The sequence below is a fragment of the Lathyrus oleraceus genome, chromosome 3, assembly GCF_024323335.1.
Source record: "Lathyrus oleraceus cultivar Zhongwan6 chromosome 3, CAAS_Psat_ZW6_1.0, whole genome shotgun sequence".
Taxonomy (NCBI): domain Eukaryota; kingdom Viridiplantae; phylum Streptophyta; class Magnoliopsida; order Fabales; family Fabaceae; genus Lathyrus; species Lathyrus oleraceus.
In genome coordinates, this window is record NC_066581.1 from 131,755,618 (window position 1) to 131,775,464 (window position 19,847).

At 37.9% G+C, this 19,847-nt stretch overlaps 1 non-coding gene across 1 annotated transcript; it reads right to left on the minus strand.

The window, feature by feature from the left end:
* Positions 1-1,203: 1,203 nt before the first annotated feature.
* LOC127134025 (small nucleolar RNA R71) lies at positions 1,204-1,310 on the minus strand. The gene has a single exon (XR_007807807.1). It is a non-coding gene; the product is annotated as a small nucleolar RNA R71 (small nucleolar RNA).
* Between the last annotated feature and the right edge of the window lie 18,537 nt (positions 1,311-19,847).

Below are 19,847 nucleotides of genomic sequence, written 5' to 3' on the forward strand. Positions count from 1 at the left end.
GCTTTAAAGGTTGTTTTGATTTTTAATTCGAGTTTTCTGAAACAAACTTGGTTAGTTTTAACTACTCAAGGAGTGTGAAAGCATCCTGGCTTAGTTAACTAGGAATTTTTATCACTTTAAGGAAAAAAGACTTTTGAAACTGTTTTCGGACGCGTTGATAGATTTAAAATCAGGAAACTCCTTAGGTAAACTTTCCAAATCAAAATTACTTTTCAACTAAGTTTTTGAGTCTTATTTCTTAAAAATAAGTTTACTACTTTAGCGTTATGCACACCTTTTACAAGTGACAATAAAAGGCCTTAATTTAAGGGTAAACTCGGTTCTGAATACGCGAAAGCGGCACTTCCTGTTAAATGGATTATTTTCAAGAGTAGAAAATATTGCCCCATAAGTAGTTCTATTTAGACAATTGAAACATCGTTTAATTGACGTGAATTGCATTCAAGTCTATCTTTATCTGCACTGTATTTTCCTTTATTTACTGTTATTTTGTGACATCAATATCTCTTTTGTATCGCCTTAGATAAACATCGTAACAATAGAAATCGATAGATTGGCGATTTGGTCTCTGTGGGATCGATATTCTTTTGTATTACTCTGACGTGGTTCGTGCACTTGCGAATAGAGCGATCAAGTTTTTGGCACCGTTGCCGGGGACCAACTTCGTCAAATTCCGTACCCTGTCACTACACCGTCTAGACTAAGGAATTATTAGCCGGTAAATGCGAAGAACTCGTAGTACTGAAAATTTAGTAGATCCTTTAGCGGAACCCGAACGTTACACTCGTACACGCCTCTTACTCATCCGAATTAAGAAAGCTATGGCCGAGAATCGCGATTGGAGACCTCTTAAGGAATTTGCCCAACCCTCTGACGAGGAACCTAGTTCTAGTATAGTAAACCCCCTCATTCCTGCCAACAATTTCGAACTAAAACCATCTTTACTGCAATCAGTGCAACAAAACCAATTCGCGGGTCTCGCTACTGAGAACCGAAATCAACATTTAAAAGTCTTTATCCAACTGGCCAACACTTTTAAATCCAACAGTGCTTCACCTGATGCGATTCGTTTAAGATTATTTCCTTTCTCCCTCAGAGATAGAGCACGTTCATGGTTGGATTCACTTCCAGCTAACTCAATAACTACTTGGGAAGACCTTAGAAGAGTATTCCTTGCTAGATATTTCCCCTAGTAAGATTGTTGTTCTTCGAAACCAAATAACTAGATTTACTCAAAACCAAGGAGAATCACTTTTTGAAGCTTGGAAGAGATATAAAGAGCTATTAAGAGTTTGTCCATACCATGGCCTAGAACAATGGCTAATCGTTCATACCTTCTACAACGGACTCCATTATAACACAAAGATGTGAATCGACGCTGCCGCTGGTGATGCGTTGATGAATAAACCTTACCCTGAAGCTTGTAACCTAATTGAGGATATGGCCCAAAACCATCACCAATGGGGAACTGAACGAGCATCAGTAGAGAAAAAGGAGACCCAAGGTGGAATACATGAGATAAGCTCTATGGACATGATGCAGGTGAAAATGGACACTTTAGCCCTTAAGGTCGAACATATTTCTACAAACACTAACACCGCAGCGGTAGTCCATACAGAGTGTGAACTTTGTGGATCTAAAGGACACGAATTGACAAAATGTAACCTTTTGAACGACCTGAATACCGACCAAGTGAATTACGCCCAAGGTAACCCATTTTCAAACACTTACAACCTTGGATGGAAGAATCACCCAAATGTTTCCTATAAAAACCATAACTCTATCCAAAATTATGCACCTCAGAGACCACAAAGTTATCAAGCCCAAAAACCAAATCAACCTATGCAAGTTGTGCCCCAGAAGTCTAACCTTGAGAAGTTCATGGAGAATTTTATATTAGGCCAGACTCAGCAAAATAAAGAATTCCTAACCCAGAACATTCACGTAAACGAACTGATAACGCAATTAGGGATCAAGGTTGATCAGATAATCACTCACAACAAGATGCTTGAAACCCATATCTCACAGGTAGCACAAAACCAAACCCCACAAACTACACCTGGAGGATAATTCCCTAGACAACCTCAACTTAATCCTCGAGGGCAAGCTAACACTATCTCATTACAAAGTGGTACCACTTACGAAAGGCCTCATAACCCAGCAATGAGCGAGTCCAAAGCTTCTAAAGAGAATATACCTACAAACCAAGGAGTAGAACCAGTGGATACCGAAAAACAAACCGACCAAGAAGGAGAAGCCAAGGATAAAACTTAAAACCACCACCCCTGTACAAACCACCAATTCCATATCCGCAAAGACTTAAACAAACCAAAATCAATAACCAATACCAAAAGTTTATAAAAGTAATAGATAAGCTTCATGTAGAGAGTCCTTTAACCGAAGCCATCACCCAAATTCCATCTTACGCCAAATTTCTTAAAGACATCTTAACCAACAAGCGTAGGCTTGACGATCCCAAATCCTTGGAATGCAACTTTATTTCCGAGAATAAACTCGCTAAGAAGGAGAAAGACCCTGGGAGTTTTTCTATACCTTTCATTGTAAGGAGTCATGTGATCGACAAAGCTTTCATAGACTTAGGCGCTAGTGTGAGTTTAATGCCCTTAGCTGTGTGTAAAAGGTTAAACTTAGGAGAATTACAACCAACTAAGATGCCCCTCCAATTAGCCGATATATCTCTTAAGTATCCGGTAGGCATATTAGAAGACATCCCCGTTAGGATCGGTCAACTTTACATCCCGACAAACTTTATGGTCATGGATATCAAGGAAGACGATGATATCCCTATCCTTTTAGGTAGACCATTTTTTTCAACAGCCGGAGCTATAATAGATGTTAAAAGAGGAAAATTAACTTTCGAAGTAGGAGATGAGAAGATAGAGTTTATTCTTTCAAAGTTCCTGATGGCACCAATCATAGTAGACACATGTTACACGATTGATATCATAGATGAATGCATAAGGGAATTTGATTAAGAAGGACCTATGATCAAACCATTTTCAAACCCCAATGAAAAGGATGACGAGCTAGAGGAAACAAAACCTCACACTAACGAATGTTTGGATCTTACTCCAGCCCTTTCACCAAACTCTCAAAAACCAGCTCAAGAACTTAAGGAATTGCCCAAGAACCTAAGATATGAGTTTTTGGATAAAGAAATGAACCGCCCAGTAATAGTTAGTGCCACCTTAAACCAAGACGAGACAAACCGACTCTTGAATGTTTTAAGAAGATACCCTTCTGCCTTAGGATATAACGTCTCTGATTTAAAAGGTATAAGCCCATCCGTGTGTATGCACAGGATCTCGCTAGGGGAGGATTCAAAACCTTCTAGAGAGCATCAGAGAAGGATCAACCCTGTAATGAGTGAGGTGGTAAAGAAGGAAGTCCTTAAATTTCTAGAAGTTGGTATAATCTATCAAATCTCTGATAGTAAATGGGTAAGTCATGTACATGTGGTACCCAAAAATGTGTATAGACTATAAGAAACTCAATAAGGCAACTAGGAAAGACCGTTTCCCCCTTCCATTCATAGATCAAATGCTTGACTGTCTTGCCAAACACACTTACTTTTGTTATCTGGATGGATATTCTGGATTTTTCCAAATACCCATAAACCCCGAGGATCAAGAGAAAACAACCTTCACCTGTCCTTACGAAACGTTTGCTTACAGACGAATGCCCTTTGGACTCAGTAATGCGCCAGCTACTTTCCAAAGTTGTATGATGTCAATCTTCGCAGATTATCTCGACGGAACTATGAAAGTATTTATGGACGATTTCTCGGTATGTGGGTTCGACTTTGAGAATTGCCTCATTAATCTTGAAGAAATCCTAGAGAGATGCCACTTTATGGTTAAAGAAGGCATATTGTTAGGACATATAATATCTGAAAGAGGCATTGAGGTCGACAAAGCAAATATAGAAGTTATAGAAAACCTTAACCCTCCTAAGACAGTTAGAGAAGTCTGTAGTTTTCCTGGACACAACGGTTTCTATCGACGCTTCATCAAAGATTTCTTTAAAATAACAAAACCCCTGATCGGCCTTCTGATGAAAGACGTTCAATTCATTTTCAATGAAAAATGTATCGAAGCCTTTAATCATTTAAAACAAGCGGTAATTTCAGCACCCATTTTACAAACTCCGGATTGGACTCAACCCTTTGAAATAATGTGTGATGCTAGCGATTTCGCTATAGGAGTTGTTTTAGGACAAAGAAAATATAAGAAAATACATGTAATATATTACGCTAGTAGAACCCTAGATGCCGCTCAACTAAATTATACAACAACAGAGAAGGAACTCCTAGATGTAGTTTTCGCAATTGATAAATTTAGGTCTTATCTTGTCGGATCTAAGATTATAGTCTATACAAACCATGCAGCTATCCGTTACCTTCTAAGCAAAAAGGATGTGAAACCTAGGTTACTCAGATGGATCCTTTTGCTACAAGAGTTCGACTTAGATATTCGAGACAAAAAAGGTACAGAAAATGTAGTTGCTGACCACCTTTCCAGGCTAGAGCATTTGAAGCCAGACCGTTTACCTATAAATGATGATTTCACCTATGACAGATTGATAGCCAAGTTAGATATCATTCCCCTTGGACCTGATAGATACAACTTTGGGACAGTTTCAAAAATTAGCAGAGTACCATGGTACGCTGATTTTGTGAATTATCTAGCCGCTGATATCATACCACCTGACCTCAATTATCAACAAAAGAAGAAGTTCTTTAAAGACGTAAGACATTTCTATTGGGACGAACCACTCCTTTTCAAAAGAGGAACAAATAACATCTTTCGACGTTACGTCCCGGAAGAAGAAGTTAGAAATATCATAGAGCATTGTCACTCTTCACCTTATGGTGGACATTCAAGCACATCCAAGACATACGCTAAGATCCTTCAAGCTGGTCTTTATTGGCCAACACTATGGCATGATGTCCATACTTATATTGTCCAATGTGACCGGTGCCAGCACGCTGGAAAAATCTCAAGACACGACGAAATTCCTTTGAAGAACATCCAATAAGTGGAATTATTTAATGTTTGGGGTATTGATTTCATGGAACCTTTTCCATCTTCGATGGGAAACAAGTATATTTTGGTAGCCATCGACTATGTATCCAAATGGGTAGAAGTTATAGCCGCACCCACCAACGACACAAGAGTAGTCATCAAGATGTTTAAAAACAATATTTTCCCCAGATTTGGAGTGCCACGACTTGTCATAAGTGATGGTGGATCAAATTTTATATCCAGGATATTTGATAAACTCTTAAGAAAGTATGGAGTAAAACACATACTAGAAACACAATATCATCCCCAGACTAATGGTCAAATGGAAGTATCTAACAGATAGATTAAGCAAATCTTGGAAAAAACTGTTCCAATATACAGAAAAGATTGGTCTGAAAAGCTAACAGAAACATTGTGGGCTTACAAAACCGCTTACAAAACCCCTATTGGAACTACACCATACCAGTTAGTCTATGGAAAGTCATGCCACTTACCTTTTGAACTTAAGCACAAAGCATATTGGGTCATCAAGACCCTGAATTTGGATTACCTAGCATCTGGCGAGAAGCGAATCCTCGATATCCATAAATTGGAGGAACTCCGTCAAGACACTTACGAGAATGCCATTATATACAAAGAAAGAACCAAAGCATGGAATGACAAAAGGATTATGAAAAAGGACTTTAATATAGGCAACTCTGTTCTCCTTTTCAATTCCAAATTACGACTTTTTCCAGGTAAGTTGCGTTCGAGATGGACAGGCCCCTTTAAGGTTTCCAAAATCCTAAAATCTGGAGCAATTGAAATCTGGAACAATTCCTGTAATCCGTTTGTGGTAAATGGACAAAGACTGAAGCAATATCAAGGAGGTGACATCCCCACAGAATGCCCTGGCCATACTCTGGTCGACCCTCCGGTTCCTACCTCTGATATATAAAGTTTGAATCGTCAAGCTAACATCGTTAAACAAGCGCTGCATGGGAGGCAACCCATGATTTCTTTTCCCTTTACTTCACTTTTACTATTTCAATTTATATTTTCATATGTTATATATATATATATATATATATATTTATGTTTAGACTAACAGTTGCAATGTTTGCGATTTCAGGTGTCTTATGTTTTTAACCTATCTTTTCAGGATGGAGAATTTCGACACTATGCCAGTGATCTTTCGTGACCCAGCGCAGTGAGCAAGCACATCGGACTATCACTAAGTCCTTGCTTGTGATCACTAATGAGCAGCATCGCCAACGACAGGCTACTGAGCGTCACTTCACACTTATCGAAGCCAACCAGGGGTCTCTCTTAGGTCGCTCTAGGAAGCTGCAGGAAGGTCTTAGTACTCGTAGCAGGAGTCATCGACCCAGGCATCCTGACCACAACGGTGACGGTACCGATGATCAGCCATAGTTCTCTCTTTCAGGTTACTCCTACCCTATCTCATATCGAAACATTGGGGACAATGTTCGGTTTAAGTGTGGGAGGAGATTTTTATCGCTTTCCTTTATTTTCAGTATGTTTTATTTTCAGTATGTTTTGTGTGTTTTAGTTGTTTGCTTTTCTTTCAATAAAATAACATGTGTTTGACGAGTCATCTGTGTGGTGTATCCGTACTTCTCCCATTTCTTTAGCCTTACCAAAATTTTGTGAGCAAAAGAAAACAATGTATTTTTGAATAATCAGGCTATAAGACAGGTTTATGACAGGATGTAAAAGACTTGGGAAAACTTTTTCTAAAAATCGATATCGTCTTGACACCGTAGGCTTCATGATTATAAGAGTCGATCCCGATACCCCATATGTTGTGGCCCTAATTTTTGTTCCAAATAAGTCCTTAAGTAGTTTATCCTTGCAGTCAGCTCCGGCTTAAGAATTCTCTACGTAGGGGACTGATGAAAATAAGTGAATGATCATAAAAATTTCTGCTTTATCCTCTAGTTGTATGAAATTTCGGGCTAGGTGACTCTCACACGGTCATTTAACCCAGCAAAATAAAGAGGTTTGTGAAACATGCAGAAGAAAAATAAAAAATAAACATAATAATATGCCTATTGTTGGTTGGTTCAGAGGTATCTGGTGCTGGACTTGGTAGGTTGGATTACGATCCAATCCCCCACAACTACAATTGGGTTAAATAAAGGGGTTACACCAACTTATATACCAGAGCCCCGTGCTTAAGATCATAATCACTAACCGGTCACCTTACTAAGAGTATGTACGGATAATGGGCTTAATGTGATTGCACCTGAATGAAAAGGACTTGAAGAAGATGAAAATAAGGCTTAGGTATGGTGGTGTGATATGGATTGATTTGTATAGGAACGAAGCCTATGACCGCATTTGCGGGAAGTGTCACTACAATATCCTTAGTTTGATTCATTAGTACCTATCGATACATTCCTTGAATGAACTTATAAGCCTTTTTGCCTTGAAATAACTCTGCTTGATACGGTTTTTCTTGCATGAGCTATAAAGAGTTTTGCTTGAGAACAAGTGTCGCATCTCAAAAAATACGATTCCTCGCGATGGTCGCGGAAAAAAATTATGTTCGAACAGAGTCGCCACCGAACTTTATTTATCCCAATGAAGGAATAGGAAAATATCGATAAAACCTTTAGGAAATGGAATGATGGTCGTCGCAACCATATTCTTGTTCGGAAGTGGATTACGTAAGGGAAGGTATTAGCACCTCTTACGTCAGTTGTACTCAACGGGAACCTTTTAGTTCTAATTTGCGTTTTGAGTGTTAATTTATGTTTGTTTGTTATCTTTGGGTTTGAAAATAGAAATGGATGAGAACCTCATAAAGGGGAAGGGGAGGTTTTTTATTAGTGTGCTCGCGAAGATACAACAATCTCCTGCCTAGGTATCCTTATGGTATAATAAGGAAATCAGAGCATTCATAGTTCGGGGAACTACAATTGGTTGGGATCTTTTACCGAACAGCTGTTTAGATCGTGTTCTAAAGGCTAAACGTTGGCTTGTCTACTCTCGGCGGAGGCTTAAGCATTGGTTTGTTGTGCACATTAGAAAGGATTAAACAGTGTTCTTTCTGAAAAGAGTTTTGGTCACACGGGGGTGGCGAGTTGAATTAATATGTTGGGTGTTTTGTTTAATTAGTTTTAATCGTACGAGAGCGAGAACAGATATATTTGATGTGTTAAGATATTTTGTTGGATGACGATTACTCGGATAGTCGAGTAAGACAACTAGTATCCTAATAGTCGAGGAGAAGAATCAAAGGCTCTAGACCATTTCCCTTTTCATCCTTTATTATGAAAGGAGTTGTTAATAGTTAAGGTATTTTGAATGGATGACGATTACTCGGATAGCCGAGTAAGACAACTCGTATCCTAATAATCGGGAAAGGAATAGAAGACTCTAGACCGCTTTCTGTTTCATCTGAGTATTTATAAAAATAAGGTTGTATATGGTTGACGTATTTTAGAATGAACGACAAGTATTGAATGACTGATTAAAACAACTCATATCCAAGCATTTGAGAAGAGGAGTTGAAAGCTCAAAACCTTCTTCTTTTTAGTATATTTTATTAAGAAAAATGATTTGATTAAGTTGTATATTTGTGGAAAGATGACAATTGTTCGACTGACCGAGTAAGAGAACTCGTATTCAACCAATTGAGGAGAGAAGTTGAAGATTCAAAGTCATCTCCTTTTTCATTTCATTATTATGAAAGTGCTTTTATTTAATCGGGGTTTGTGCTTAAGTGGATTAGAGATGACGATTATTCGACTAACCGAGTAAAAGAGTTCGTAAATGAACGAGGAGAGGAGTTGAAGACTCAAAACCATCTCCTTTTTCATTTCTAAATGAAATAGTATTTAATAGTGATTGAGTATTTTAATTTAATTTTAATAAAGAACATTCGATGTTGGACCGAGGTTTTAAATTTGTATTTTGTGAATGAGTTGAATTTATTTAGTGAATAGTTCATCTACTCGATTAATTAATAACCGAATAGGTCTCATTGTAAGAAGGCCCAAGAGTAAGCCATGTGAGGTTAATGGCGATGCTTTAGAAGCGGTTGACTTACAAAGGCATTCAAAATGGGCTCGACTTTGAATCGAGAAGTTTAATTTGTTAAAAAAATGTTTTGAATTGATGGCATGGGAATGGTTTGTCTTAAATGTGTCACAACACACATATAAATTCAAACACTTATACAAATGGCTAAATAAATATTGACACACATAAACCTCATAAAATCCAAAAAAGTGAATAATTGTATAATTGAAATTACTAATGATAATGATAATAATAAAATATAATCAAACAATTTTAATTATTTTTTTAGAAATGATAATAGTAATTTAATTAATTTATAAAACTCTATTTAAATCAAGTAAAAAAAACTAAATAAAAATTAAAATAAAATAGTTTGGGCCTTGGGATAGAAACCAAGCGCAAACATAAACTGCCAAAAACTGGGCAGATGGGGGTTTATTAGAAAAAACGAGTATGGGCCCAGGTTGAATTGGCCCAAAACGAAATAAACAGGGCCCTTAAGGCCTGGTCAACTATGTTGACTTCGTGGGGGTGCCTGAGACCGTCAGATCAAGAAGTATGACTTGGTCTTTAGATCAGGCGATGGATAGGAGAAGGTACACTACCATACGGTGGGGGGATCCACACGGGATCCCCTAGTTAACTCAACAGTCAACCACGCGTGGCGTGTCCTTGGGGGGCCATTTGGCTTCCATGCATTAACTCTCACCACTATACAAAACCGTTTCTTGAGAGAGAGAGAGAGAGTGTTCATTTGGCACTCTCGTGTCTCTCTCCTCAACCATCACTCTCTCTTCTCTGCAATTTCAGACCTGAACCACGGCCGAAACTCACTGGAGAAGATTGTGGTGGCCGGCCAAATGTGGCGGCGCCGCCTTCTTCTCCGGCGACCCCCTACCCCAAGACCTAAACTTCCAAACACAAATCCCACCTTTTTTTGGCCGGAGAATCCAAATCTGGCCTTAGCTCTTCCTAAATCCTCTTCCTCCGACCGGATCGGCGTCCCTACCAAGACGGAGACTCAAATCTCCGTTCAACCCTCAAAATCAACCACGCCTCTCAACTGTTAATGGATTCGACACGGCGAGCGGTAAGAGAACTTTTAAAAACCCTAACCCTAATTTTAAATTTAAACCCAATAATCATTGTGATTTTAAGAAATTAACAAAGGGTTTTTTTTATTTATAGCAATGAACAAAACGGCGTATCAATTTCAAGCGAAGAAGGAGAGAAGAGGGCTACTTGGTTTGAGTTGCATCGCCGACGATTCCTCACGACTCATATAAGTTCTTCTTTTCCTTTAACTTTTCGCCTTCTTCTGTTTTTTTTCTGAACGCTTTAATCATTTAAAACAAGCGCTAATTTCAGCACCCATTTTACAAACTCCGGATTGGACTCAACCCTTTGAAATAATGTGTGATGCTAGCGATTTCGCTATAGGAGTTGTTTTAGGACAAAGAAAATATAAGAAAATACATGTAATATATTACGCTAGTAGAACCCTAGATGCCGCTCAACTAAATTATACAACAATAGAGAAGGAACTCCTAGCTGTAGTTTTCACAATTGATAAATTTAGGTCTTATCTTCTCGGATATAAGATTATAGTCTATACAAACCATGCAGCTATCCGTTACCTTCTAAGCAAAAAGGATGTGAAATCTAGGTTACTCAGATGGATCCTTTTGCTACAAGAGTTCGACTTAGATATTCGAGACAAAAAAGGAATAGAAAATGTAGTTGCTGACCACCTTTCCAGGCTAGAGCATTTGAAGTCAGACCGTTTACCTATAAATGATGATTTCACCTATGACAGATTGATAGCCAAGTTAGATATCATTCCCCTTGAACCTGATAGATACAACTTTGGGACAGTTTCAAAAATTAGCAGAGTACCATGGTACGCTGATTTTGTGAATTATCTAGCCACTGATATCATACCACCCGACCTCAATTATCAACAAAAGAAGAAGTTCTTTAAAGACGTAAGACATTTCTATTGGGACGAACCACTCCTTTTCAAAATAGGAACAAATAACATCTTTCGACGTTACGTCCCGGAAGAAGAAGTTAGAAATATCATAGAGCATTGTCACTCTTCACCTTATGGTGGACATTCAAGCACATCCAAGACATGCGCTAAGATCCTTCAAGCTGGTCTTTATTGGCCAACACTATGGCATGACGTCCATACTTATATTGTCCAATGTGACCGGTGCCAGCACGCTGGAAACATCTCAAGACGCGACGAAATGCCTTTGAAGAACATCCAATAAGTGGAATTATTTAATGTTTGGGGTATTGATTTCATGGAACCTTTTCCATCTTCGATGGGAAACAAGTATATTTTGGTAGCCGTCGACTATGTATCCAAATGGATAGAAGCTATAGCCGCACCCACCAACGACACAAGAGTAGTCATCAAGATGTTTAAAAACAATATTTTCCCCAGATTTGGAGTGCCACGACTTGTCATAAGTGATGGTGGATCACATTTTATATCCAGGATATTTGATAAACTCTTAAGAAAGTATGGAGTAAAATACATACTAGAAACACAATATCATCCCCAGACTAATGGTCAAGTGGAAGTATCTAACAGAGAGATTAAGCAAATCTTGGAAAAAACTGTTCCAATATCCAGAAAAGATTGGTCTGAAAAGCTAACATAAGCATTGTGGGCTTACAAAACCGCTTACAAAACCCCTATTGGAACTACACCATACCAGTTAGTCTATGGAAAGTCATGCCACTTACCTTCTGAACTTAAGCACAAAGCATATTGGGTCATCAAGACCCTGATTTTGGATTACCTAGCATCTGGCGAGAAGCGAATCCTCGATATCCATAAATTGGAGGAACTCCGTCAGAACACTTATGAGAATGCCATTATATACAAAGAAAGAACCAAAGCATGGCATGAGAAAAGGATTATGAAAAAGGACTTTAATATAGGCGACTCTGTTCTCCTTTTCAATTCCAGATTACGACTTTTTCCAGGTAAGCTGCGTTCGAGATGGACAGGCCCCTTTAAGGTTTCCAAAATCCTAAAATCTGGAGCAGTTGAAATTCGGAACAATTCCTGTAATCCGTTTGTGGTAAATGGACAAAGACTGAAGCAATATCAAGGAGGTGACATCCCCACAGAATTCCCAGGCCATAATCTGATCGACCCTCCGGTTCCTACCTCTGATATATAAATTTCGAATCGTCAAGCTAACGACGTTAAACAAGCGCTGCATGGGAGGCAACCCATGATTTCTTTTCCCTTTACTTCACTTTTACTATTTCAATTTATATTTTCATATGTTATATATATATATATATATATATATATATATATATATATATATATATATATATATATATATATATATATATATATATATATATATATATATATATATATATATATATATATATATTTATTTATGTTTAGACTAACAGTTGCAATGTTTGCGATTTCAGGTGTCTTATGTTTTTAACCTAACTTTTCAGGATGGAGAATTTCGACACTATGCTAGTGATCTTTCTTGACCCAGCGCAGTGAGCAAGCACATCGGACTATCACTAAGTCCTTGCTTGTGATCACTAATGAGCAGCATCGCCAACGACAGGCTACTGAGTGTCACTTCGCACTTATCGAAGCCAACCAGGGGTCTCTCTTAGGTCGCTCTAGGCAGCTGCAGGAAGGTCTTAGTATTCGTAGCAGGAGTCATCGACCCAGGCATCCTGACCAGGGCGGTGACGATACCGGTGATCAGCCATAGTTCTCTCTTTCAGGTTACTCCTACCCTATCTCATATCGAAACATTGGGGACAATGTTCGGTTTAAGTGTGGGAGGAGATTTTTATCGCTTTCCTTTATTTTCAGTTTGTTTTATTTTTAGAATGTTTTGTGTGTTTTAGTTGTTTGCTTTTCTTTCAATAAAATAACATGTGTTTGACGAGTCATCTGTGTGGTGTATCCGTACTTCTCCCATTTCTTTAGCCTTACCAAAATTTTGTGAGCAAAAGAAAACAGTGTATTTTTGAATAATCAGGCTATAAGAAAGGTTTATGACAGGATGTAAAAGACTTGGGAAAACTTTTTCTAAAAAACGATATCGTCTTGACACCGTAGGCTTCATGATTATAAGAGTCGATCCCGATACCCCATATGTTGTAGCCCTAATTTTTGTTCCAAATAAGTCCTTAAGTAGTTTATCCTTTCAGTCAGCTCCGACTTAAGAATTCTCTACGTAGGGGACCGATGAAAATAAGTGAATGATCATAAAAATTTCTGCTTTATCCTCTAGTTGTATGAAATTTCGGGCTAGGTGACTCTCACACGGTCATTTAACCCATCAAAATGAAGAGGTTTGCAAAACATGCAGAAGAAAAATAAAAAATAAATATAATAATATGCCTATTGTTGGTTGGTTCAGAGGTATCTGGTGCTGGACTTGGTAGGGTGGATTACGATCCAATCCCCCACAACTACAATTGGGTTAAATAAAGGGGTTACACCAACTTATGTACCAGAGCTTCGTGCTTAAGATCATAATCACTAACCGGTCACCTTACTACGAGTATGTACGGATAATGGGCTTAATGTGATTGCACCTGAATGAAAAGGACTTGAAGAAGATGAAAATAAGGCTTAGGTATGGTGGTGTGATATGGATTGATTTGTATAGGAACGAAGCCTATGACCGCATTTGCGGGAAGTGTCACTACAATATCCTTAGTTTGATTCATTAGTACCTATCGATACATTCCTTGAATGAACTTATAAGCCTTTTTGCCTTGAATTAACTCTGCTTGATACGGTTTTTCTTGCATGAGCTATAAAGAGTTTTGCTTGAGAACAAGTGTCGCATCTCAAAAAATACGATTCCTCGCGATGGTCGCGGAAAAAAATTATGTTCGAACAGAGTCGCCACCGAACTTTATTTATCCCAATGAAGGAATAGGAAAATATTGATAAAACCTTTAGGAAATGGAATGATGGTCGTCACAACCATATTCGGGTTCGGAAGTGGATTACGTAAGGGAAGGTATTAACACCCCTTACGTCAGTTGTATTCAACGGGAACCTTTTAGTTCTAATTTGCGTTTTGAGTGTTAATTTATGCTTGTTTGTTATCTTTGGGTTTGAAAATAGAAATTGATGAGAACCTCATAAAGGGGAAGGGGAGGTTTTTTATTAGTGTGCTCGCGAAGATACAACAATCTCCTGCCTAGGTATCCTTATGGTAAAATAAGGAAATCAGAGCATTCGTAGTTCGGGGAACTACGGTTGGTTGAGATCTTTTACTGAACAACTGTTTAGATCGTGTTCTAAAGGCTAAACTGTAGCCGGGTATTCGTTACCATTAGAGATATTGACTAAATCCAAGGTAAATCATAAAAGCCGAGTCGCCACCGCACTTATATTTATCCAAAGGAATGGTTAGAAAGCGAAAAAAACCTACAAGTTTTATCGAATCAAAAACTAGTAAAAATGTTGAAGATCTGGGTAAGGGGGTTGGTAATGCAATGGGAAGGTATTAGGCACCCAAACCATCCTAGGTACTCCTAGGGAGCCCTTCTCACATTTGTTGCAAAGGTTGTTGTTTTTTTTTTTGAAAATTTATTTGTGCAAACATGATTGAAGGGATGAGAAAAGCGTGTATGTTTATCTAATGTACTACTTACTAAAAGAAGGGTCAAAAGAAAATGACTCGCACGAATGTCGCATCCACTGCATACGTATCTCATCTGAATCTGAGAATCAGAGTCATCGTAGCTCGGCTACCTATGGGTTAAAGAGGAGTGTGCTCGCTAAGACATCGCGTCTTATGCCTACGTATCTCATCTGGGATGAAAATCAGAGCAAAACGTAGTTTAACAACCTACGGGGTAAGGGTTGTGTTTTGGGGTGAACGACGTTACTACGTAATCTACCGGATGCTCGACCTTTGGAGACTTACTCGCCTGTAGTAGAAGGAGATAACGTGTTCTTAGGAGAACAAAAATCAATGAGTTTGGGGTGTTTAGGGATGCTCATGCAAAAAGGCAGTCCTAGATGAAGGAACCGCGCTACCTTAAATGACATGCCACGAGAGGCTATACGAAACCTAAGAAATCGGTAACATGCGGGAAAAGTAAAGGGGTCGAGAGATCTACCGTACGGATAAAGATCCAAAGTAACAACAATTAGATAAATAAGAACCCAGAGATTCCCAAGCTAAATACCATCAAAGAAAGCGAGTCAGTACAGGTAATCGGAATAGACCTCCAGGTGGTACCCCACAAATAAAGTGGAACACCAAGCAAGCTATCCCTGCAAGAGTATGTGAGCCCTCACAAAAACTCAACAAACAGGTTAGAGTAATATGACGGAATTAGGAGAAAACAATGCCATAACAAACACAAAACAGGTTAGAGCAAACAGGATAGGGTAATTAAGAGTTACCCCCAAATCAAAATGTAACCACATGAATCATGCCATTAAAATTCAAAAAAAGCTCACAAAAAGCAACCAAGGGTAGAAGGCCTAAACCTCTTGTCAAACACATGCATCAAAAGGGTATCAAATTCATCCATAATACCTCATACATTCAGAGCATTCAAATTAAAAGCATAAAGTAATGGGAATAAGGCAAACCTGACTAGAGAGATCGAGTGAAATTGAATTGCCCGGTTGGGTTTGCAAAGCAATCTGAGGGTTTATATGAGAGGGAATTGGTTCTTTGCCGATGAGTTCCCTTCAGTCTCTGGAGGTTGCTCTGAACTCTGTTAGCTCTTCTCTCACTATCTTTTTCCTGCCAGGGTAATAGGAATAGAATGCATTTTTGTTTAACTGAAACTCTGAATTTATAACCTGATTTTTGTGGATCTGTGGGCTCAAATGAGAGAGACCCAAGTCCAAAAAATTTCTGTTATATTTTATTTATTTATTTCTTTTTTTTCTTTTTTCGTTTTTTTTTTTCGTTTTTCGTTCTTTTTTTTTTTTTAAACACGTGGGCTTCGCCTAGCAAGCATGATAGCTCATGAACAAACTTTTGCTCCTTCGAGATTAACGTTTTGACTGACGAATAGACCCCATTTGAACCTGTTGGAAGTATCTCAAGCCATTCCCTTGTGTTGACTGATCATCTAAATAGATCCCACAAAGTTTCTTGGATGATACTCAAGCTTCAAACAAAAGATGTTAGTGACACATTTTTGTGCTTTTGGTTAGTAAACAAAAGTAAGAGAAACAATGATATATAATTCAAGCATGCTTGGTGATCTCAGACCAATCACAAGGAGTCCCACCCAAAGGCAAAGGGAACCAAGATGCTAAAGATCCTTGAGGCAATGCAAATGCAATGTTATGATGCCATGAGGGATCTTTGATCGCTCGACTTTATGAGTCGAATTGAGGTACAAACTGCAAGTGCACAGTTCTATCGCGTAGTTTTAAAAGATATCGATCCCACAGGGACTTATGAATCGATATACCGTTATCTAAGGTTACTTCGTAAAGCTAAGGCAGGTAATACTTTGAATTTTGGGGGAAAAAAACTAAAATAGGATCTAAAGTTAATATCTAATAAGCGGATATCGGTACGTAATTCGTCGTAATTAGGGAATCAATTCTTTATTGGTTTCTTGGTTTTAAAAATAAATCTTTTCAGTTAACGCTATTGGTTAAAAGTTTTATCTCAAACTCTCGCTCTGTTGAATAAACTATGATTTTATATTAACGTAGCTGTCACTTATAGTCAAGTCAAAAACCACTTTTTGAAAACAATAGAATCCGTAGAAAATCTTTTTAAGAAAACACTAATCGTTTAAACACCCTTATCTCAAACTCTCGCTCTGTTGACTTAGGTTATATAATTAAATTCAAATGCTTAACTCTCGCCCTCACATTCAATCTTTAAAAATACTTTTTGAAAAAGGTTAGAATTTAATTAACTCTAAAAATTGCTCTCGCCCTGATCTAGAATTAATGTCCAATTTACACTGTCCAGTCAAAACATCAAACTCTCGCTCTATTGATTTTAACTTCTTTATGTCTTTTACTTTCGTACAAAAACTTTGTTATTAAACCTGTAAATTGAGACCGTATAAAGAGTGATTTTAATTTTAAACTTAAATAAACCAACTTAGTTTTGATTCCTTCATTCCGCTTACTTTACATACCGATACCTAAATAAATTAGCCAGACATGCTAAACAGACTTAAATAAATATCATGCATAAACAGACTCATCGCAGGCAAACAGTATAAATTAATAGTAAAAACAAGCATATATAAATTCAACAAATAAATATAGAACCTGAATAATTAAATAGCAGTCTTGAACACTCCACCACAGACCGGTTGGATTTGTTCTTGAGTTCTTCAATCAGGCAGAAAAATAAAACGAAGGAATAAAAAAAACTAGATTCTAACGTAAGGTTAGATCCGTTAAAAGGTACACAATAGTTCCCGGTGTAGAAACTATTGTGCGAAAAATTAATTAAGTGCTAAAAAAGAAAATAGAATTGCTAAAGAAACAAAATAACAATTATAAAAGAGGTACTATAAGGAATATGCTTAAGCTGTTGGAAAAAGAAAAAATGCAAAGAAAAACTAAAACTGGAAAACTGTCTGGGAGCGTGGAACCGAGGAAGGGTTTGCAAAGCTGGTATTTATATTGGCAATTTCCGTAACGGTCTTCAGAAGTAGTCCGCGTCGAAGGGTCTTCACGTAACGGAGGTATAGGCGTGGAAATAGGATTCAGCGTGCAAATAGGACTCAACGTCTCTGAAGGCAAAAATGTAGGGGAATGGTGTGACGTCCGTCACACCATGTGTGACGCTCGTCACAGGCATGTATACAGCGTGCCGCTCGTCACAGCCTCTGTGACGCTCGTCACAGGCACAACGCCTGTGCCTTCTTTGGGCTGGGCTTGGCTTTTGCTATTTGTTTCCAAAAACTTCTTTTTGCACCTCCTTTTCTTCCTTTTTTTACTTTTGCTTCAAATAGATACCTGAGATAAATAGAAAGGAAATACCGCGTAATATCTGATAAAATGAAATAAATTAAAGTAAATGATGATATAATTTAATTGAATTAAGTCCTAAAATGTGATATAATTTCATGTTATCAAACTCCCCCATACTTAGATCTTTGCTTGTCCTCAAGCAAAATACGGTATAGAACTTGTTTTAAAAATTTTATCCAGATGAAATTTCAAAACACACATCAATTCGTACTAGGTTGCATGTAAACCTTGTTTAGAAGTGACTTGAGTTTAATCTTGACATCGACAACCACCGTCACAACCTCAGATAATATCACCTTATGCAAACCAGTTCAAGTAATGCCATTATAGCTGTCCTAGCTCCTTTACTCTTATTTCACCCGTTTTCATTCTAGCGAAATCACATTAAGCCCTTTATCTTTTCGCGCACATAGTGGAGTAACCGGTTAGTGATTCTGATCCCCTTTCAGCTAGAAGTTCTGGTACATAAGTCGGATAACTTCGTTATTAAGTCCATTGCAAATTGCGGGGGATCGGACCGTAGTCCGCCCTACCAAGTTCAGTACCAGATACCTACTGAACCAACTCATAATGGATCTCTCGTATTATGCTTTTGTATGATCTGCAACTTTTAGATTAAATGATCTGGTAAGGATCACCTAACTTAATTAGTGCATTTCCTGATATGTATATATATATATATATATATATATATATATATATATATATTTTATGTTACTTTGGGAATCATTCACTTATATTCATCGGCTCTCCACGTAGTTTGCTATTAAGATGGTGCTGACTTCTCGTGGAAACTACTCGGGGTTACTATAAAACTAAAAGTTCAAGGGATTGGTATAATAGGTACTTATCCTGATCTAACATGTTGAGGTTCTTAGAGCGTTGTTATGGTAATAATTTTTGTCTTGATTTCACTCAAGTTTTATAAAATAAGCAACTTTTATACTTACTGGGTGTGTTAAATTTCTGTTATGGCTCAAGAAAATTGAGGGGAATAGATAATACGAAATTTTCACACTCGGGACTTGACTTAAAATAAATTATTCTTATTATATATATATATATATATATATATATATATATATATATATATATATATATATATATATTTATATATATATATTTATATATATATATATTTTTTATATAAGGGAAATAACAATGAAAAGAAATAACAATGAAAAGAAAGGTACATACTTGAAAAGGAAAATGGAGGATAGAAAGAACATGGTTTTCCCCCCCCATACTTGAATAAAACATAGTCCTCAATGTTTGAAGGAAAAGAAATGAAATACAAAAAAGAAAGGAAAAAAGAAAAGTTAAGGTTGCCTTCCGCCTCTTGTTCTTGGCCCTGGTGATCGCTGACGTAAGTCTAAGTTGTCGAACCTGCTAAACAACTCAGTGAACCGCTGATCGGTTATGGTATTCCTCTCTACCTGCTGTTGTTGCATTTGGCGCATCATTTGCATCATTTCGAGATTTTGTGCTTGCATACCATTAATAGCATCCATGATGTCGTCGTTGGTTGCAGGCCTTCTTTGTCGACGACGTCGGGAGGATGGGCCAGCTGCAGTATCGGAAGGGTTGAGCGGGACTGATTGTTGTTCAGGAGCGTTATCACCTTGCTCCATTTCTTCGAACTCGTCTGCAGACGGGTTTGTATGCGAAGGCTCGGTAGCTTCGGGAGCATTCAGATCATAGAGATGGCGGTTGGGATTGGTGACATCGGTTAGGGAAATGTTGGGGAGAACAACGCTTGGGACGGCCTG